The following is a 24,631-nucleotide window of genomic DNA, read 5'->3' on the forward strand; positions in this document are numbered from 1 at the left end:
CCCATTAATAAACAAGCTACTATATATATAGTACCTCAAGATATATTTTATTATTTCATAATTTTTTAAACTTATTTATATAAAGTACATCTGTACATTTGTTGTTAGCAAATATTGTTGCTTTACATTTATGTTTTGTGTTTACACGTGAAAAGAACATTTCAAGGAATATTAGGTTTCAATGTCTAAAATATATTGAGACTCCGGGGTAAATTTACTAAGGTGGGAGGTTTTTTTTAGAACTGGTGATGTTGCCCATAACAACCAATCAGATTCTATTATCTTCTAGAAGCAGCTAGATAATGTTAAGTAGAATCTGATTGGGTGCTATGAGCAACATCACTAGTTCTATAAAACTCACACCCTAGTAAATAAATGTACCCCTCTGTCGGACATATATTTATATTTTCTTAGTTTAATCTACTACAGAAATTCTATATGCCAGCAATATCTAGTACCGATATACCTGTACAAGATAAAGAACAGACCTCATATACATACACATAAAGATAAATATATAAAAATTAAAAAAACTAAAAACACTGCTCAAAAAAATAAAGGGAACACTTAAACAATACAATGTAACTCCAAGTCAATCACACTTCTGTGAAATCAAACTGTCCACTTAGGAAGCAACACTGATTGACAATCAATTTCACATGCTGCTGTGCAAATGGAATAGACAACAGGTGGAAATTATAGGCAATTAGCAAGACACCCCCAATAAAGGAGTTGTTCTGCAGTTGATGACCACAGACCACTTCTCGGCTCCTATGCTTTCTGGCTGATGTTTTGGTCACTTTTGAAAGCTGGCGGTGCTTTCACTCTAGTGGTAGCATGAGACGGAGTCTACAACCCACACAAGTGGCTCAGGTAGTGCAGCTCATCCAGGATGACACATCAATGCGAGCTGTGGCAAGACGTTTTGCTGTGTTTGTCAGCGTAGTGTCCAGAGCATGGAGGCGCTACCAGGAGACAGGCCAGTATGAAGGTTTGCTGTGTCTGTCAGCATAGTGTCCAGAGCATGGAGGCGCTACCAGGAGACAGGCCAGTACATTAGGAGACGTGGAGGAGGCCGTAGGAGGGCAACAACCCAGCAGCAGGACCGCTACCTCCGCCTTTGTGCAAGGAGGAACAGGAGGAGCACTGCCAGAGCCCTGCAATATGACCTCTATCAAGCCACAAATGTGCATGTGTCTAGTCAAATGATCAGAAACAGACTCCATGATGGTGGTATGAGGGCCCGACGTCCACAGGTGGGGGTTGTGCTTGCAGCCCAACACCGTGCAGGACGTTCGGCATTTGCCAGAGAACACCAAGATTGGCAAATTCACCACTGGCGCCCTGTGCTCTTCACAGATGAAAGCAGGTTCTCACTGAGCACATGTGACAGATGTGACGGAGTCTGGAGATGCCAAGGAGAACGTTCTGCTGCCTGCAACATCCTCCAGCATGACCGGTTTGGCAGTGGGTCAGTAATGGTGTAGGGTGGCATTTCTTTCTCCATGTGCTCACCAGAGGTAGCCTGACTGCCATTAGGTACGGAGATGAGATCCTCAGACCCCTTGTGAGACCATATGCTGGTGCGGTTGGCCCTGGGTTCCTCCTAATGCAAGACAATGCTAGACCTCATGTGGCTGGAGTGTGTCAGCAGTTCCTGCAAGATGAAGTCATTGATGCTATGGACTGGCCCGCCCATTCCCCAGACCTGAATCCAATTGAGCACATCTGGGACATCATGTCTCGCTCCATCTACTTACGCCACCTTGCACCAAAGACTGTCCAGGAGTTGGCGGATGCTTTAGTCCAGGTCTGGGAGAAGATCCCTCAGGAGACCATCCGCCACCTCATCAGGAGCATGCCCAGGCTTGTAGGGAGGTCATACAGGCACGTGGAGGCCACACACACTACTGAGCCTCATTTTGACTTGTTTTAAGGACATTACATCAAAGTTGGATCAGACTGTAGTGTGTTTTTCCACTTTAATTTTGAGTGTGACTCCAAATCCAGACCTCCATGGGTTGATAAATTTGATTTCCATTGATATTTTTTGTTTGATTTTGTTGTAAGCACATTCAACTATGTAAAGAACAAAGTATTTAATAAGAATATTTCATTCATTCAGATCTAGGATGTGTTATTTTAGTGTTCCCTTTATTTTTTTGAGTAGTGGATATCAAAAGTAAGGTAGTCATTTATAGGCAAAAAATAAAAAAAAGATTTATATCGGGCCTACGCACAGCAGCAGGATCCTTTTTAGCCAGCAAAACCTCTTCACTTGGCCTTATACTCTTTATGGAAGGGCCTTAATCGGTGCAATATTATCAACACTGCAATTACTGGGTAAGTGCATCCATACTACCTTTCTACTAACATAAGTAGAGATGTGTGCCTGGCCCCGTCATGGGTTTTTCGTTTTGGTTTTGGACCTGTACAGCTTTCATGTTTTGGATCTGGATTTTGTTTTGCCAAAACTGCCCTTGTAAGTTTTGGTTTCGGTTTTGGACCTGTATTTTTTTTTTATAAAAGTCATAAATAAAAAGCTAAAACCACATAATGTTGGCATGTTTTTTTAACAGTATTATTGACCTCAATAAACTTAATTTACACTCATTTTCTGTCAATTTTGATCACCTCAAAATCTCACAAAATTGTTTTCATCCAGTCTAGGCCAAAAGGTTGCACCGAGGTAGCTGATAACGAAGCTAAACAACAGCAGTGGGCGGCACAAACATGTGCCACTTAAACTTCCAACATGGCACATCTAGGAAACAAAATGGCACTGCAGTGGAAGACAGGGTGGCAGTTTAATGAAAATATTTGTCATCTACACAAGAAAACTCAGCAATGCTCCAAACAGTGCGTAATGCAAAGAAAAGAGGTGTAAGATGGAATTTTCCTTGGGTCCTCCCTCCCACCCACCGTTATGTTGTATATACACATATGTACACAGCCCTTTCTTGGTTCCTATCGTACCTATCTAATCTCTCCTTCAGTGTTCGCTTCTCTGAATCTACCTCCTCTTCGCTACCTCTTTCAGTTGCAGTACCGCAAGGCTCAGTCTTGGGTCCTCTGCTTTTCTCTATCTATACCTCATCTCTTGGTAAACTAATCAGCTCTTTTGGTTTTCAGTATCATCTGTACGCAGATGATACTCAAATCTACCTATCCTCCCCTGACTTGTCCCTATCTGTACTGGACCGTGTCACTGAATGCCTTTCTGCCATCTCATCCTGGATGACATCTCGCCACCTCAAACTTAATATTTCAAAGACAGAGTTAATTATATTTCCACCGGCCAATAGTAGGTACCAACCTGATATCTCTATCACTGTTGAAAACTCGACTATCTACCCTACCCCACAATTTCGCTGCCTAGGTGTCATCCTTGACTCTGATCTGTCCTTTGTTCCCCACATTCAATCTGTCTCAAGATCATGTTACATGCATCTAAAAAACATATCCAAAATACGACCATACCTTACACAAGACACTGCTAAAACTCTAATCCACGCTCTCATTATCTCCCGCATTGATTATTGCAATAGTCTCCTAACTGGTCTTCCCAAAACGAGACTCTCACCACTACAATCCATTCTGAATGCAGCGGCGAGGCTTATCTTCCTCGCTAGACGTTCATCGTCTGCAGATCCACTCTGTCAGTCCCTCCATTGGTTACCTGTACTCTACCGCATTCAGTATAAAATACTTTTACTCACACACAAGGCCATTAACCAAACTACACCAACGTACATCACTTCGCTTATCACAAAATATCTCCCAACCCGACCTCTTCGCTCTTCACAAGACCTGCGTCTCTCATCCACACTCATTACTCGCTCCCACTCACGACTGCAGGACTTTCATCGGGCTGCACCCACTCTGTGGAATGCCCTACCACGCACAATAAGACTCTCCTCTAGTCTCCAAACCTTCAAGCGTTCCCTCAAAACTCACCTCTTTAGGCAAGCGTATCAAATTCCTGAACCACCCACATAACTTTCATAAACCTTCCTATCAAATTACATCCACTCTGTACAGTCCACACATATCCTCACATGTCTTCTCATTCTATGCAATAGATAGCACCTTTCCTTGTGTACATATGCCTATTTCCCTATAGATTGTAAGCTTGCGAGCAGGGCCTTCCTACCTCTATGACTGTTATCACCCAGTTTGTTATTGTTATTTCAAATTGTAAAGCGCAATGAAATTTGCTGCGCTATATAAGAAACTGTTAATAAATAAATAAATAATAAATATATTAAACAGTACATGCACAGTATAACAAAACAATTATTTCATTGACAGGGACTGCCAAATGTGGGTGAAATGATTGGTTTGTTTGTGCCCCACAATGCAAATTACCAATAATCTCTACGTGTATAACTTGACTCTACATAGGCAAGATGTCGCCAGTGTCATCATCATCATCATCATCATCATCCAATTCCTCACCTCCATCAGTGTGTACATCCTCTTCTTCACACACTATTCATTCTTCCCCACTGAAATCAACCATTACAGGTGCCTCTGTATTTTTTTTAGATGTAATTGCCAATTTTCTTCATGGATTTTGTAATTCATTTTGGTGGACACAATCTTTTCCACATTTTGGGGAGTAGCCACCTACGCCGATCACTGACAAGGTTCCCGGTTAAGCTAAAAACTTTTTCTGAGTACACACAGGAGGGTGGGCAACTTTAGTAAAGCAAAGCCAGTTTCTTTAAATCAGGGGTGGGGAACCTGCGGCCCTCCAGCTGTTATTGAACTACACATCCCAGCATGCCCTGCAACAGTTTTAGCATGGCCAAATAGCAAAACTGTAGCAGGGCATGCTGGTATGTGTAGTTCAACAACAGCTGGAGGGCCAAAGGTTCCCCATCCCTGCTTTAAATGGTGACTGTATGATATGCAATCACAGTAGACATGTCACTAATTGTAGGAAGTTCCTTCAGTCACGACCAGATGTCAAAAGTTTTTGCTGACTGCTCTGTATCACCACCAGTGGGTCTCTTAAGAGTTTTTTTCCTGGCAGCCAAAGTTGCTGGAAAAACTGATGTTGTCATTTCAGATTCCATTTGAGCTGACAGTATATTGGTGGCATTGTCTGAAATCACAAATACCTAGGAAATTTTGAGTGGGGTAAAGGCCCATATAGATGGGCCGTTGCGGGAGAGATGTGTGCTGAGCGAACCGCTCAGCATACATCTCTCCCGCCGCTCAGCACAGCGCAATCTGTGCTGAGCGTGCGGGGTGAGACGGGGGGGTCGCTCACTTCACCCAGCGGGTGAAGTGAGCAACCCGCTAGATTGGCCTGCACGGCAGGCCAATCTAGCACCAGCGATAGCGATGCACGGGGCTGAGCATCGCTATCGCTGTTAGGGCTACACATGGAGTGATCTTGCTGAAGAGCTAAGCAATCTAGTCAGATTGCTTAGATTATTGCTCCGTGTGTACCCCCCTTAAGTAATTTTGAAATTACCTCCTTGAGTTTTTCTAAGAGGTTGCCAGCAGTATGCCTTTTATTGAAACTGGTGATACACAGAGTAGTCTGCCTCTGAATGAGCAGGTATTTGTTAAATGCTGCTGCTGTTAGTGCTGCTGAAGGCAATACACATACCCGGGCAGTACGGATAGTGTAATGGTTAGCATTACTGCCTCACAGTACTGAGGTCATGGGTTCGATTCCCACCATGGCCCTAACTGTGTGGAGTTTGTATATTCTTCCTGTACTTACATGGGTTTCCTCCGGGTACTCCGTGTTTCCTCCCACAATCAGAAAATATACTGGTAGGTTAATTGACTCACAACAAATTAACCCTAGTGTGAATGTGAACATGTGGTAGGGAATGTCGATTGTAAGCTCCACTGGGGCAGGGACTGATGTGAATGGGCAACTATTCTCTGTAAAGCGCTGTGGAATATGTGTGCACTATATAAAGAACTGGTACTAAATAATAAATAAATATCCAGTGGGCTTTCACAGTCATGTAATCTTTAGTGTTCCCTGTCTGCTTATCCACATATCAGTGGTTCAGTGGACACTACAGTGGGTAAAACAGCATATTGGAGGACACTAATTAAGTTTTTAACATCCTTTTACATACTAGGAATTGCTTTTCTATTGAAGTGGTATCTAGATTAGATTTGGTAGCGGGGACACAGGACCTCAATTAACTGTCTAAAACCCTCTGCATTAATGACAGATATTGAATGCACATCAAATACCAGCATAGCTGTTGTGGCATCATTAATCAGCTGTGCAACTGTGTGACTGCTTTCATACGTGCCCCCCTTTGCAAAGGATTGTTTAATAATCAATTGTTTTATTAAACTACTACAAGTAGTCTTCCTGGTCCCCTTCTTGGATGAAGCAGCAGAAGGCGTAACACTCAAGGACACTTCTGAGGAATCCCGGATAGGAGAGGAGTCAGTCATGCTTATGAAATTGGATGCAGGATTACTTCCGATCATGACTCAGGATATTGATGAAGAAGGTGTTAGAGATTGCAGGTGCTTGGATCTAACAGGGAGAAAGTAGCTAGGTGACACTGGACTGGTTTATATGTATTTAGCCAAAGTTTTTTAATTTGTCAGAAACCCTTGATGAATACGCTGGAAGTGATGTAACAGAGGAGGTTCCTAGATGGTTAAGGTCCCTATCTGTACTTACTATGGCTTCGCAGAGTGCAGATGGCTTGACAGTTGTTGTCCAGAATTTAGTAGAACAATTCCACACATAAGATGTGGATTTTTTTGTCTTTTGCCCGGCATGACAATGGGCTTTTTCATATCATTGGCAACAACAGTATTCACTGGTGCCTGATTTAAACAAACAACATCCTAATCATTAACATCCTTATTAGCACCAGCTACACAAATATACTCCTCATCCTGGTGAACATCAACAGAAGTATCCTCAATTTCTATGTCAGCATGTTGACTTGTGTTGCTCATCCCCACATATGCAGAGGGTGCACACATGGTGGAAAGAGCCTCCTCTTCAAGTACAGTATTGGAAAGGTCAGGCTCAAACATGGCACCTATGGACACACTTAAAGTCTCCTCAGGGATTTGTGATGTTTCTGAGCACACAGTTGGTTCCTGTGCCTTAACGAGTTTAATTTCTTGTTTTGACACTTCTAAAAGAAGAAGAGCTTACTTTATCATAAGAGGCAGAACCACCAGTCATAAATATAGAACAAAGACTTAGCCTTTCCTTGCCACTTCATGTTGGGAATGACATATTGCCAATTATATGTTTCTCTGCAGCTAACTTTACTTTTGATGGGTTTTTTTTTTACCACTGTAAAATCATATTGTTTCTTTGGTTTTACATGCTCTGACTTAAGCCTTCTATGCCCTTTGGCATTGGCCTTAGTAGATGATGTTGATGGACTTATATCGTCATGACTGTTGGCAACAGCTCCAGCACTAGTATGTGCTTCCTGCTCTCCTCTCAATTATTCATCCTCCATATCTATCAACAACACAAATGAAGTGGGGTTCAGCACACTCCTCAATTTGTACAATAAATGTACCAACTACAGTGTCACAATACATGTATGAGTCAGAAATAATAATATAACACTGCAGTTCAGTTCCACCTACAGTGTCACACAATACGTGTATGAGTCAGAAATAATAATAAAACACTGAAGTTCACTTTCACCTTCTGTGTCAAACAATACATGTATAAATCAGAAGTAATAATATAAAACTGGGGTTCTCTTCTACCTACAGTGTCAAACAATATGTGTATTAATCAGAAAAAAATATAATACTTCTGTTTACTTTCACTTAGTGTCGCACAATACGTGTATAAGTCAAAGATAATATTACACTTGTGTTTACTTCCACCTACAGTGTCACATAATGGGCGTCATTCTGAGTTGATCGCTAGCTGCTGTTGTTCACTGCATAGCAATCAGTTAAAAAAACAGCTAATCTGCACATGCGTATGCATCGCAATGCGCATGTGCGTCGGACCGGTACGAAGTCCATTGTGGTTTTGCACTGGTTCTAGCGACGATTCCAATTGCACAGCCGAACACAAGGAGATTGACAGAAAGAGGACGTTCATGGGTGTCAACTGACCGTTTCTGGGAGTGTTTGGAAAAACGCAGGCATGGCCGGGCATTTGCTGGGCGGGTATCTGATGTCATTACCGTGTCACTTGTCGCAGCAATCATCGCACAGGATAAGTAACTACAAGGCCGGTCTTGTTTTACACAAAATGTGTTTTCAGTCGCTCTGCTGCACAGGCGTTCGCACTCCTGCAAAGCGAAAATACACTCCCTGTGGGCAGCTACTATGCGTTTGCACGGCTGCTAAAAACTGCTAGCGAGCGATCAACTTGGAATGACCCCCTATATGTATATGAGAAAGAATATTACACTGCGGTCTGACTGGCATTGTTATAGTATTTATGATAAAAAATTGTATCCCTTCTTAGTTAGGAGAGTAATTGGTGCCACAATTTTTTAAAAATCTATAGTGATAAAACTTTAGAAGTTGGCAAAACCTATAAACCTTTGTAATATTTAAATACATTTAAATATTTAATATTTCTTGTCATTGACCAATCTACAGATGTGTCCTTCCTCATCTTGTGTTTTTTCACCTGCCGCAAGCACATGTATTGCAGCAGCAAAAAATCATGGTCTGCAGTGATTTGTCATGGTTTGCATATGCACCCTGCATGCCTATGGTTTGCGGATGCATATGCACATGTCCGCATTTACCATGACTTGTTTGTTAGATGAGGAAGGTCAGACTATTACTAAAGCATGAGTTTTGCTAGAATTAATTTTTAAGCCATGAAAGGAAATGATATAACCCAAAAACTGAACCTAAATCTGATAGAATTTCTCCAGCTTTATGCATAATTGACACAACTTCAGTGGACTCCATTTTAGGCTTGACTATCCTTTCACATCCCTGTTAACATACCTGAAGTTCAATAGCTAACAGAAGGTACTGTATACAAGCAGCATGCAGTGGCAAATGCAGGATTTCTAGAAGGTGGTTTCCAAATGCAATCCACAATCTCCCACTCTGCGGAACATTGGAGCAAGAGCGGGTGTCTGGGGGAGTGGCAGAAAAACCCAGTAACGACCATGGACATTAATGTGAACAATGGTATTTTTATATATACTGGATACTGTGTTAAATACCGTATTAATATTTAAAACTATAGACTGTCTATAGTATAGGCTGTACCGAATATATTTAAATCATATAAATAAGATAAATGGTCAGGAAAAGGTTAAGCATACCATAAGAAATAAATACACAAACATAATAGAACCAGTACTGCACTTTCTAAACACACATTCTCCCTCTTCATAGTAAGGCTCCTGTCTCTTCTTCCTGGTAGCTACTATCTGGTTCAGTACACTGATTATCAGATCCACAGACATAGAAAATTTGGTAGAAGAAGCTGCCACACTAGGTATGTGCAGCAGCTCTGCTCTGTCCCTTAAACTGCATGATGTGGCAGCAATTCTAGTGATTGTATTATATACCATTACTATTGTTGTTATAATGTTATCCACTTGCCAAGAGGATGGGGGTTTCCGTGCAACCAGAAACCCCCCCCTGCGTTTGCCTATGGCATGAATGATATAATGGCTAGCATTACTGCCTCACAGCACTGAGATCATGGGTTCGATTCCCACCATGGCCCAAACTGTGTGGAGTTTGTATATTCTCCTTGTGCTTGCGTGGGTTTCCGCTGGATATTCCCCTTTCCTCCCACAATCCAAAAACGTACTGTTAGATTAATTAGCTCAAACCAAAATTAATCCTAGCATGAATTTGTGGGTGTGTACATATGTAAGCGCCACTGGGGCAGGGTAAAGCTCTGCACAATATGTTTGTTATATAAATAACAATAAACAATAAATAAATAAGCAGCTGTGTATCCAGGAAATGAAAAAGCAGGTGATCAGTTGATCAACATTTGTACACTAGCAGATAATTAAAGGTAAGCAATTAAGCAGGAATGAGTAACAGGAGCTGAGCAAGCAGAATACTCAAGCATGATTTAACTCAAGAAGTGCCTATTTATAGGTGGAAAAAGGATTCAAGATGGATTTCACAGAGATAACACTGACCATCTTGCATAAGGGCAAACTATGGCCAAATCAGAAACAAAAGTAACCTCTTTTGGTCAGAGGTATGATAATCGGATACAATTCCTAACAGTGATTAAGTAAACCTAAATATTTAGTTGTGGCATTCCCATGTGCTATGCCATGACATTTCCCTAAGACCGTAATGCTTAGTACATTTTAAATAGGTCCCTGGAGTGACCCCAGTATATTAAACAGGAATTTCTAAGACAAATAGTCAAAGTCAAACATCTTTTTTGTGTCTACCACTGATCGCAGTCATATTTGGATGCTAGGTTGTTTATTATCATGGAATTACAGAATTTAGCTCAGCAAGAGTTTATGGGTATTGAAGCCAGAATGGCTCTCTGAATCCTTGTTGGTGCAGATGTGTCCACATACACCTTTCCTATATCCTGCCATGTATGGCACGGCTTGACGTACTATAGACTCAGAGATTAAGCCATGCTTTCCAGTTTTTCTTAATTTGCTTCTTTAATATCTACTTTATACATATTCTATTATGGCAAACAAAAATTAGAAAATCCATCCATTTGCCACTCATAGAAAAATGCTTAGCAGTGCTATGCATGGCGTGCCAAATTTAGCTAAATCGAAAAATACAGTATGTTATCCAATTGTGGGACCAATGAGTCACCAATATGTGAAATTATTATGAATGAAACCGAAATGTTTAATTAAAAACTGAATTATGTAATTTTTGCAAGCATCTTATTTCACTATGTTTATTAAGTATATTTCACAAACAATATTGTTTTCTTACAGATTTTTTTTTCTCATCTGCCAGAACTTCTTTCAAGGCCACCGCCGGTTTCCCTCAATACCTTTGTTGAGGGAGAAAGGTGGTGACTTTGAAAGAAGTTCTGGCTGAAGGAGACCAGAGTATGTTGCTAAACCCGGGATTAACATCAGTCACATGCTCTGAAAGAACTGTCCACCGACAGTTCTACTGGACAGGCGGTAATTACAATAGCAAAGCCACTTAAGGAATTCACATGCTGGGGATGTTTTATTGTCTATGTATTTGTGTTTTTAATATTGTAGATTAAAATTTGTACTTCACTATATCCATATCTTTTTCTTTGGGATAACTACTTATGAGAAATTTAAATTCTAACAGACCACCAAAAGGATACGGTGACCATTTACATATGTTCTACTAATTATCTTAGCGTGGTACTGTATGGAGTGATTGTCACATTTTGTTTTTATATATACACTTTTTCACAGATACCATCCAAGCAAAAATAATAGTTATTTAAGAAATATACACACACATGGTCAGAGTTTACAGTTAATTTACAAATAAAATAAAAACATATGTTCCCTGAAATGGTAATGCTTTGACAAAAAACACTTCCAAACTTGAGATTTTGCAAAGACTAAGAGGGTTATTCTGAGATGGCCTCAGATCTGGCAGGTGGTCCACCACCATTTTTTATCTTGGAGCAGCTGTGTGTGACATCATGCAGCTGTCCCGAAAATGCTCCTGACACCCCCTCATTTTACCCACCAAGCCCCTGCAACGCTATGTTGCCCCCCACCCAATACCTGCTTCTGTCAATCACCTTATGGCTGCATCCCTTAAGGGTCGCGCACATGCACTGGTGATAGTGGGACTGGGTGGGTGCGGCCGCTGCATGCGAACATAGTGGCTGCATCCACCTCTGGAAGTACCTAGTGTAGAGATGTTTTTTCGCATATCTACAACTCATGCTGAATTAGGCCCTTAATCATAATGATTCAAATTATACCAAAAGCAGTAGCTGCATATATAAAATGTCTGTAGCAAACTGACGTCTCAAAACATGTACTTGAAAGATGAACAGAAAATTACATCTCCTCTGCTACTGGCCCTTATTTTCACCAATAATGCTAAAATAAAATTATTTGCAATAAATTAGATTTCAATATAATAACAGAAATGTAGAATTAATAAGAGAGCACAAAGGCAGATAAATATTATTTCAATATTTAATATAGGATTTCTAAAATCACACAATTTTACTTATAAAATACGCTGCACAAAAGATTGAAATATATTATGTGTGGTGTTTATACAGTATAACTAGAATTGTGTAAAACTTACAATAAACAGAGATAAAGCTCACAATGTAGTGTCTAGACTACAAACTTTCACATATCAAGTAGAAGGCTTGTATTGATTGTGTTTACTATAATGCAGCTGTGGAAAGGGGTATTTCTATGGCATCAGTATTGTAAATGTGATGTTAGTTGACAATTCTTTGTTCAGCCATGATGTTCCATTTTTAAGTTGTGTACACACTATGTTATATATTGTGCAATCATTTGACCCACAACCACAACCATTGTACATTGGGGGTAATTCAGAGTTGATCGCAGCAGTAAATTTGTTAGCAGTTTGGCAAAACCATGGGGGTCATTCCGAGTTGTTCGCTCGCAAGTTGCTTTTAGCAGCTTTGCACACGCTAAGCCGCCGCCTACTGGGAGTGAATCTTAGCATAGTAAAATTGCGAACGAAAGATTCTCAAAATTGCGATTACACACCTCTTAGCAGTTTCTGAGTAACTTCAACCTTACTCGGCATCTGCGATCAGTTCAGTGCTTGTCGTTCCTGGTTTGACGTCATAAACACACCCAGCGTTCGGCCAGACACTCCTCCGTTTCTCCAGCCACTCCCGCGTTTTTCCCAGAAACGGTAGCGTTTTTTCCCACACGCCCATAAAACGGCCTGTTTCCGCCCAGAAACACCCACTTCCTGTCAATCACACTCCGATCGCCTGAACGAAGAAAAAACCGTGAGTAAAATACCTAACTGTATAGCAAATTTACTTGGCGCAGTTGCAGTGCGAACATTGCGCATGCGCACTAAGCGGAAAATCGCTGCGATGCGAAAAAAATTACCGAGCGACCAACTCGGAATGAGGGCCCATGTGCACTGCAGGTGTTGCAGATATAACATGTGTAGAGAGAGTTAGATTTGGAGGGTTATATTGTTTAAGTGCAGGGTAAATACTGTCTGCTTTATTTTTACACTGCAAATTAGATTTCAGTTTGAACACACCTTACCCAAATCTAACTCTCTCTGCACATGTTATATCTGTCCCCGCTTCAGTGCACATGGTTTTGCTCAACTGCTAACAAATTTGCTGCTGCAATCAACTCTGAATTAGACCTATTGGGGGTCATTCCGAGTTGTTCGCTCGCAAGCTGCTTTTAGCAGCTTTGCACACGCTAAGCCGCCGCCTACTGGGAGTGAATCTTAGCTTATCAAAATTGCGAACGAAAGATTAGCAGAATTGCGAATAGACACTTCTTAGCAGTTTCTGAGTAGCTCCAGACTTACTCAGCATCTGCGATCAGTTCAGTCAGTGTTGTTCCTGGTTTGACGTCACAAACACACCCAGCGTTCGCCCAGACACTCCTCCGTTTCTCCAGCCACTCCCGCGTTTTTCCCAGAAACGGTAGCGTTTTTTTGCACACACCCATAAAACGGCCAGTTTCCGCCCAGAAACACCCACTTCCTGTCAATCACATTACGATCACCAGAACGAAGAAAAAACCTTGTAATGCCGGGAGTAAAATACCTAACTGCATAGCAAATTTACTTGGCGCAGTCGCACTGCGGACATTGCGCATGCGCATTAGCGACTAATCGCTCCGTTGCGAGAAAAAAATAACGAGCGAACAACTCGGAATGACCCCCCTTGTGCGTACACCAAATCTACCATTTACACATGTCATTCATTGCATCATCCCATATGATGTGCTGCACTTCAGGTGGGACAATAAAATGTACAGTGTGTACGTATGACCAAATGACCACATGATATTTTGAACAATGTTTCCTCTGAAGACATCACCTGAACTGCCACTTCCTTTTCTGCCCTCACTCCTTGCCTTATTTCCTTCTCTCCTCCATATACAGTAGCTCATGGGCAGAGCTTTCTGTTGGAAGTGTTTCTGTGTTTTATTGGATGCGTCTTCATGCTGCATTTGCTGTCTTTACACCCCACATATATGTTCACATTCAGTAAGTTATTTTGTTGAAAGAATTGACACTCATAAATGTAATCTACACAAAAGATGTGTATCACAGGCTGTCAATATACAGATATGACTGTGGTTACCCTACCCGCAATTGCTAATAATCATGGGTAGTTTGCTTTGATTAGTGTGCCCACATTTAGTGAGCCATAGAATTGCATGGTACGCATGCTGCTATAACTGTGTCACCTGCAGGCATGAATATTCACAGCAGTACAGATGACAGAGGACACATTTGTTACTCAGTGAGTTATTTTAATTAAAACAACAATGTGAAAGCACAGCTAATACATCATCAAACTTTGGGTTTAATTCTACAGTATTTTCTCATATGTGGGATTAGTTTTAACTTACACTGACCTCATCATGTCTGTTATCACTATTATCCTACGGTTTATCTATTGTTATTATTTCTTTCATAAACTTCCTGAGCCTTTGATCTCTTGTGCGCACATGCCATCTTCCCCAATAATAATGGGAAAATGGTGCTACTGAGGAGGAGGGGCATGGTTGCTGGCACAAAGTTAGTTGCATTGCTGCAGAAGGGTCACTGCTCAGTGGAGGAGCCCACTTTACACAGCCTCCCTCGGTCATTAATATGCCCAGGCTGATGTTTGATATGTTATATAATGTTCAGTTCTATTTTTTTCATACCTATTATGATTACGTGAAGGAGTTCCTTCCTGTGTGCAAGCAGAATTAATGTTTATGGTGTTCACATTCTAAGGATTATTCTAAAGAGTCACAGCTATAGAGGCTCTGGTAGCCACTAGCAGAGTGTACCACAGTGCTGCCAGGGCAGGTTAGGTGAAGAAGATACAAAATGTCCGAAACAGCTTCTTACAGGAGCACAAGAAGATAAAAGCATCCATGGGTTCTGATGTGGAAGCTGAGGTGCTCTATACTGTATGTCAACTCATGGTGATGTTCATGCTGGGCCAGGAAGCACAGATGTCATCTTTGAAAATGAATGAAGGACTGGGAAGAGAGCAGGCCACATGTTTACTTAGAATGTCTGTTACAACTGAGAGGCCAGGGCCAGAAATGTTGTATGTGAAAACACAGTCACTGAATGAGACACACCCTTAAAATGGTCATGACATACCTGAATTTTAGTCACCACTCCCTGCTACATCCCTAAAAGGTTGCTGGCTATCAACCAAACTTTGCGAGTCATTCCGACACGTTCGCTCGCTGTGTTTTTAATGCAGCAGAGCGAACAGGTCCCTGCTGCGCATGCGGGACGGCCGAGGCCATAGCAGGATAGCGATCGCCTCTGCCTGATTGACAGGCAGAGGCAATCGATGGGCGGGAAGGGGCGAAACGGTGGCATTTGACCGCCGTTTCGTAGGCGTGGTCCGGCCAACGCAGGCGTGGCTGGACCGAATGGCGGGCGGGCCGCAGTGGCTGCGTGACATCATACACAGTTGCTGCGGGCCAGGAAGCGAGGCGTAGCTCCCGGCCAGTACGCTAAAAGCTGCGCTGGGAGCTACTCTTGAAGTGCAAAGGCATTGTCGCTGTGCGATGCCTTTGCACTTCTGTGAGGGGGGTCGGACTGACATGCGGGGCAGACTAGCCCCGTGCTGGGCATCCCCCCACATGTCAGGAAAGATGATCGTAGCTGTGCTAAATGTAGCACAGCTATGATCAACTCGTTTATCTAGATCCACAATGTGATCAACATTGTAAGTCCATTGTAGCACATTCACAGTGCAGCTCAGATGCATGTGCAGTAGACATAACAGGCCATTTGTGAAAAAAGTTATGTTGTGTCCATCTTTGAATCTGGCTCACAATTTATTATTCACATGTATGGGTCCAAAATTGTTGTACCTATAACTTACTATTTATATTTTGTACTTTTAGTGTCCTATTTAATATGCTGTTTGTATACTGTATTACAGTATTTGTAATAAAAAAAATATTTTGTAAAGACAAAACAGACAAAAAAGACAAAACATATTCCTATTTACCTACCTTTATGTATTGTATTTAAGTATTACTGTACATATACCGTACAATGCCTTGGTATGTCTCTTGGATTATTGGTCCCAAAACTTGTGGTGAGATTAGTGGGCTAAATTTTAGTGACTGTCTTGCAGCCAGGATGAGTAGAGATGCCACCAGTCTCACCTTCTTTGGAATGGCTCTGCTTAAAATGGTTTGACCAGATGAAGCAATTCCTGGAAGGTGGCATCATTCATGGAGAAAATTCCTGTAGTCATCAGGGTTGTTATCACAATTCTTGTGGAGCAAGGGTGTGTTTGATAATGAATCTATTCACGACCGGCAATCCTTGGTCCCCAAGGTTCTATTACAACCCTACTCTTTGGAGCCTTAAGGCTAGCAAGAATCAACAATATACTTACAGTGTATGAAGTCACAGCTTGAAAGCGATAAACATCCAGAGCAGTAAATCCCTTTGTATGCAGTAAAGAAATGTAGAGTGTACGTACAGTTGGTATGAACCGAGTCTCAGCAGAAATAAAGCAATATTGCAAGAAAAGCAAATAGCATTTATACTTTTTCTCTCTCCTTTGGGCTCCACAATTACAGCCCATTATTTAAATTTTAGCCATGTTTGGAATTGATTTACACAATGATCGTATACCGTAGTGTGTACAGGAGAAATAATAAATAATAAATTGGATGTGATCACCTGCCATGATATATTGTCTGCATGGTGTGTACTCTCAAAATTATATGTTCTGGGATCAGATGATTGTAAGTGAAACTGGAATGAATGTTGCATCATTTGTTACATCATTCAAGTGTACATCTAAAGTAGCTTTAGAGTGTTGCTACTCTCCTAAAGGAAAATGGAATTTGTTCTCCCTGTAGGGTAATTTTATTAATTTGATGAAAAGAGTAATAGCTGTTTGGTTCTTTTTGAATATTTATTAGTTCTTCAGTTAAACAGCACTATTGTTCAAATAAAGTTGGAACATGCTCTACTTTTAAAATTACAACTCTTTTGAAGTAATGCCAAAAGCATTTTTTGCTGTAATAACAGAAATCTCATGTGAGAAGAATGGTCCTGGAATGCAGTGTACAATCCACACACAAAACCAGTGCTACATAGCACAACAAAACACTCAGTATTTCTATCATTTGTTATAATTATATATTGAGCAAAACATTTGTGTTCTCTTTGTGGGGAAAAATGAATACAAAAGAGCTTAAACAAAACTACTCATTTATTTTATTAGATTTTTTTTATTATGTAAACCACTCAGTAGCAGACACTTTTATGAAAAATACAATCAATCAATCTACAGTGGAAGTTTAAAGATACAGTAGGATATTGTCTTTTATAGGGGTTCAAACAAAAATGACAAAGTTTTGGGATGGAAAAATAATGATCACCAACATCAAAGGGACAGATACAAACATTTCATTGGTGGTGTACCAAAACTTCATGAGATGACCTGAAAGCAAATAGCAGGATCTAGTATGAAAAAGTATCCACAGCAGTTGGAAAAGTCTGAAAATAAAAAGAGACATGTATAGAATAAAGAGACTTGGAAATAGCATTAAATATTTTGAAGATGAAAAGAGTTGGATACATCTATATATAGAAAAGGCAAATACCACTGAATCATCACAAAATATCTTGTACCATAATAGCTAGGAACTTGAAATTTGGACTGTATCTTGCTATTGTGACCTAGGCACCCACTTAGAAGGGACTTTAAAAAAAAATCACCCACAAAGGGGTTAAAAGGGGTGAGATGATTATTGGAATTCCCCCCTCACAGAGGAGAATTAAGAACAATGGGGGCAATAAGGAATGCATGGTGCAGGTGATACCAAGTTCTGGAGGGGTGGAGGACACAATGCTCTGTTCCTGGACTTCCTTGCCAGTGACAATTGCAGAGCAGTCCATTATTCAAATAGGGGAGCCACATTAACTGCCACCCCTAAACACTGTCAAACTTAGCTGTGTGTGGCTCCCCAATTTGAATAATGGAATGCTATGCAACTGCCACTGGCAAGGAAGTCCATCCTTATGGTTCAGGAGATTTTGTGATGAGTCAGTGGTATTTGCCTTTTATATATATATATATATATATATATATCCCAAATGCTCTCTGGCACTCCAGTCCTCCCCCGTGGGGTGTACCTTGCTCCGGTGCCCTCCCCAGGGATCCTCTCCCTGACATGTAGCAACAATTCAAAATCAGAGGCGGCACTCGGAGTCTTCTAAAGCAGTGAAAAAAATTGTATTGGTGAGGTCAACGTTTCGGGGACCACCTCCCCGTCTTCAGGACAAACACACAGTGAGAAAAGTGTACATTAAATACCTACTTACCCCCCTCCTCTTTCTGGTCTCCCCGCCAGCGTCCGCCGCGGACACGCCAGCCGCACTTCCGGTGCACTGTTCTGCTTGTTGCGTCAATGCCGGAAGTGACGTGTCGTTGTGGGCCGCGTGACCATGGCAACGCTGAAGGGGAAAGAGAAACAGTAAACACATGACACGTAATATAAACAAACACCACATCGCCAGTGCATGTTTGCAACCACACGCTCCCCATACTTAAATACATTAATCATGTTTCATTAAGAAGTGCAATTCATAAAACATCATGCAATTCATGTAAAAAATGTAACTACAACCTACTATTAAAAATTTCCTTAAAAACCATCCATGTATTCCCATTAACCCTTTTCATACCTGCTATGTGACAATTAATCATGTCATAAGACCTGCACCTCTACCAAATACTTAGTATTTGTTTTGGTGTCAGGATATGTGCTTTACTATAATGTGATGCCAAACTTAAGCACATAAAAACTTCTCTTTAGTGCATATCTTAAAATCTACTTTATTAGATGCTAAGCTGCTAGTTGGATCTGTTAAATGGCTAGAGCCTGTACTTCTTATCTCATCTCATGCCTTTTTTCTCCCACCAGGTGACAAATTTGTGTGTAGCTCCCTATCATTTCTACTTTGGAGCTAATTGCTGACACTCTTCTATAGCTTTCTACTTATTCCTGACTTCACACAAAGTTGATCAGACCTAGACTGTCATTAAGACCTCTTGGTTTCAGAGTGTTTAGTCTGTAGATCCATCTGGACTCCAATTGTAATAACTGTTGTCCTCGATTCCCACCCCTGGGCGGTACTGGCACATGATCAATGATCCTGTGTTTAAACGTCGCCATGCCATGTCTGTTTTCCAAAAAATGCCTGGCCACAGGCTGATCTCCACTGCCAGTGGCCAGCGCATTACGTATTGCCTGCCTGTGTTGCGCCATTCTTGTCTTGAACTGGCACTCAGTTTTGCCAATATAATAGCGCCCACACGGGCATATAATGGCATAGATCACGAATTTGGTGCTACATGTCAGCGGCCACCTAATGGGGAACTTCTTCCCTGTGTATGGATGTGCTATATGGTCTCCAGGTGACATGTGAGAACAAGTGGTGCAGCCTGTGCACTTGTAGCACCCATTTTTGCGTGATAAAAAATTCTTGACTGGAACTGCTTTTAGTTTGGACATGTCTGTTTTTACCACAAAGTCCCTGATGCTTTTGCCTCTTTTATGGCTAGGCATCAGCCTTTTGTCTTTAAAGATTTTTAAATCTGGGTCGGAAGTAACAATAGGCCACAACTTGCGTACCTTCTGTTTAATGGCACTGCTCCTGGTGGAGAATTCATTAACCCATGGGATGACCTTGGTCATATCCCTAACTACCGCTGGTTGCAGTAACTCTTCTCTCTTTTTATCTAAGGCTTTTGCCCTAGCTGCCCGTAATAGTTTTCTAGGGTACCCCCTTTGGAGAAATCTTTGTTCCATCTCATCCAATTGGGCTACCCTCTTTTTACTGTCGCTGTTCACTCTGCAGACCCGTAAAAACTGGGAATCGGGCGGCACTCTCGGCGTACAAATAAAGACAGACAAGCAAGTCTGATGTTCAATCAACGTTTCAATGTCAAAGCGGCATTTTCGTCAGGATAAAAGACAGCAAAGTGTTACTCACCAATTTATCTCCGTCTGGTGATCCATGGCGCCCACGGCCAGTCGCGTCCCGCTCCGTCCAAGTGATGACGTCATTACGAGGCGCCGGCTTCGGCGTCACGGAGCACCCGGACTGGAGCACACAGAAATAACCCCCCTGTGATGTGCAAACATAAAACAAACAGTGTTATCCACACAATACAGCAATGGCCTGATGTAATACAGTTTGACATTCACTATAAATGTGTCAAAAAAAATCTGGAAAGTTGAACAATATAAATTGGAACGACAACTTCGTCTGAAAGAGCATTTTTTTCAACACCCTATAACATCATCTATTAATACGTCAATGCCATCAGCTCTTCGTGTCAAATCTAAATTTGATCCAATGTCTCAAAACAAATCCATTAAGATCTTTTCCAGGACGGTGGACCATCAAGTCCAAAACACCATTAAACATGCCAAACATGTTCACTCTAACTTATCCAAAACAGAATGGCAAGCCCTTACCGACCTAAGCAAATATGACGACATCGTCATACACCCGGCGGATAAAGGGGGAGCCTTAGTGGTTCAAAACTTTCATGATTACATTGCTGAATTAGACCGTCAACTCTCAGATAGTACTACCTATCGTAAACTGCCATCTGATCCCACTGTTTCCTTTAAAAAGGAATTAGATAATATTCTGTCACAGGCAGTGAAGGAAGGCCATTTGACATCGGCTCAATTTGAGGCATTACTCACACGTTTTCCAGTAGTACCAATTCTGTATTCAATACCAAAATTGCATAAAGACACCAAGTCCCCTCCAGGACATCCAATAATCTCTGCAAGAGGATCGTTGTTCCAGAAAATTTCCATCTTCCTGGACTATCATTTGCAACCTTGCATTCAATCGATAGATCATTGCCTTAAGGACACCACAGCACTTCTGAATAAACTGGCGACCATTCAATCTGTGCCAAGCAGTTGTATATTAGCAACTATAGACGTTAAAAATCTATACACATGTATCCCTCACACTGATGGACTGAAGGCTGTGGAAACCTTGATCCGTAATAACCCTCAGTTCAAGGGACCTAATATTGATTTATTTTTGAACCTGCTTCAACTTACTTTACAGCGAAATTATTTTTTATTTAACAATAATTTTTATTTACAGCTTTCAGGTTGCTCCATGGGGAGCAACGTCTCGCCCTCGTTCGCAAACAGTTTCATGTTGCAGATTGAGGACGGGCTGTTTCTGTCCAATGAAGCAACCAAACCATATGTATTGTTGTATTTACGTTTTATTGATGACCTGTTATAATTGTGGACAGGACCCCGTAATCTGCTAGAATCTTTACTTAATACACACAATTTGTCTGATTCCCCAGTAAAATTCACGTATACCATACATGAGAGCAGTATTAGCTTTTTAGACGTACAGATCTCGTTACGTGATGACAAAATTGAAACGGCCTAATTTACCAAAAGCACGGATAGAAATAATATTCTATTGGCGTCCAGTCATCACCCAATTTCCTTACGTAAAGGTCTCCCCTATTCGCAGATGCTGCGCCTCAAATGCATCATCAGCGACGAAACACAACTTGAAGTCGCATGCGACAATATGATAGCTAAATTTATCCAAAGGGGTTTACAACCAGCATGATCTTATAGTCATAAAGGAAAAAGTACTTAAAATACCAAGAAGCACTACGTTGAATTCAACTAACAAAACTGACACGACAGATAGATTAATCTGGGTGAATCAATTCAACACTCTGAGTCCAGAAATTAGTAAAATAACGAAAAAATTCTGGCCTATTTTACAAACAGACAAAAAAAGTGGCATCCAACCAAATACACGAATTATGCCAGCTTATCGCAGAGGTAAAAATATACGTGATTTCCTAGTTAAAACCAATGTCGAGAGTACCATCAAAAAAATCAACATCACTACCTTTCTTAAATCTTCTTGTCCGGGTTGTTTTAAATGTCTAGGCTGCACTACTTGCAGCCACATGCTGACAGGAGACACCTTCTGTCACCCATTTACCGGTAAGAAATTTAAGATACGGCATCGTGTAACCTGTACCACAAGATTTGTGGTTTATTTACTCAGCTGCCCTTGCGGTCTCCACTATGTGGGGAAAACTGACTGCATGTTTAAAGAACGGATGGCAGGACATAGAGCCTCCATCAGAGCGGCAGTCTCCGCAGGTAGAAGTGATCAACCCATTGCCAGGCATTTTTTGCAGGCTAAATATTCGGTGGCCGCATTGCGACACCGCATAATTGATCACATCCCCCCACTTAAACGAGGGGGTGACCGTGCTCAATTGTTACTTAGAGCAGAGGCCAAGTGGATATTTATCTTGGACACTCTGTCCCCTCGGGGGTTAAATGAACAAACTGGCTTGTCAGCCTTTTTATAGGCTCACAGTTAGTGGAATATTCCCCCAATATTTATTGCTATGTTGCTGTATTTGGCAACAGTGTTTAATGTGGTTATGTAATCTTAAATACCTTGTACAGTGTTATTGTCACCAGTTGTTATTCATCTATGGATTTTTATGCATCACTCTAAGATACTAACATGGTCTTTATGTATCCATTTTTTCATGAACATACAATATGTAACTTTTCATGTTGATTTTTTTTGACACATTTATAGTGAATGTCAAACTGTATTACATCAGGCCATTGTTGTATTGTGTGGATAACACTGTTTGTTTTATGTTTGCACATCACAGGGGGGTTATTTCTGTGTGCTCCGGTCCGGGTGCTCCGTGACGCCGAAGCCGGCGCCTCGTAATGACGTCATCACTTGGACGGAGCGGGACGCGACTGGCCGTGGGCGCCATGGATCACCAGACGGAGATAAATTGGTGAGTAACACTTTGCTGTCTTTTATCCTGACGAAAATGCCGCTTTGACATTGAAACGTTGATTGAACATCAGACTTGCTTGTCTGTCTTTATTTGTACGCCGAGAGTGCTGCCCGATTCTGCATTCAATATTGGAAACAGCGCCTGCTGTTACCTGGGAGGGCACCGGCTCTATTATTGTTGTCACACTGACCTTTGGGAATAGGGAGTGCCATGGACTTTGCACTTATATATATATATATATATATATATATGTATACGACGACAGAAAGAGGCGGCACTCAGAGACTTAGAAACAGTGCAAAACTTGTATTAGGTGCGATCTACGTTTCGGGGACCAACTCCCCTTCGTCAGGATAACTGCACAAGTGGTACAAACAGACTTATATAACAGTGTACTTACCCCCACATCAGAATCCCCACGCCCGTTCTCCTCTGGCCACGCCACTCAGGCTTCCGGCAGGCGTCACTGCTCACTCCGGCGAAACCGGAAGTGACGTCGCGGCTCCCTCCTGTGTGACCATGGAGACGCTAACCAATAACAAAAGCAAGTGTATGAACATCGTGTCTGGCAATAAGACTGCAGCATAAATAGCAATACAGATTAAGTGCATCCAAATAACATAACCATACAATAATCGTGTTGCATAATGTAAAAATAATTTAAAAAATATATCTAGTCGATCTAGATGAGCTTTGCAATTATTTAAAACAGACGGTGTCCCTATTTTCAAGTGGGCACCTATTTGTGCATAGTGGATTAAAACTCAGTAAATGTGAATAACAACATTACAGTGCGTCTAGATCACTCTGTGCCACTTAAGAACCTCCATATGATAACTACATTAATAAAATAACATCCTGCGCTGACACCTATAAAGGCTTCCTAGTAAATCAAGCCCTCATGGGGCAAGAAATATGCTACCTCATAGGAGACACCTTGTGGATCTATACAGTAATAACAAGATGTGCAGGTCACGACAATTATGAACATACCTGAGAAGTTATAACAGATTATAAAAACTATTTATAAAAAATTGATGAGGCCCAGGCTCTCATTGAGCCCGCCTGGTTTAAGTGTATTGAGCCTATGTATCCACCTAGACTCAAGCTGTAGCAATTTCTTGCCCCTGTTGCCCCCCCGAGGGGCCTCGGGGACATGGTCAATGATGCGATGTTTGAATGTGGCCATGCTATGCCTGTGTTCGAGAAAATGCTTGGCCACTGGCTGCTCACCCTCCCCAGTTGACAGCGCGTTTCTGATGGCAAGCCTATGTTGCGCCATCCTCACCTTGAATTGGCATTCCGTTTTACCAATATAATAACGCCCGCATGGGCAAATAATGGCATAAACCACATATTTCGAGGTACACGTAAGGGGCCATCTGATGTTAAATTTCTTACCCGAGAAGGGATGTGAGATGCTGTCTCCGGGAGACATGTGGGTACACGTAGTGCAGCCTGCGCACTTAAAACAGCCATTTTTGCGGGATAGAAAATGCCTAGGAGGAGGTGGTTTAAACCTGGTCATATCAGTTTTAACTAACCAGTCTCTGATGTTTCTGCCTCGTGTATAACTGGGCATCACTCTCTTGTCTCGAAAGGACTTTAAGTCTGGGTCAG

The sequence above is a fragment of the Pseudophryne corroboree genome, chromosome 5 (assembly GCF_028390025.1).
Source record: "Pseudophryne corroboree isolate aPseCor3 chromosome 5, aPseCor3.hap2, whole genome shotgun sequence".
NCBI classification, from domain to species: domain Eukaryota; kingdom Metazoa; phylum Chordata; class Amphibia; order Anura; family Myobatrachidae; genus Pseudophryne; species Pseudophryne corroboree.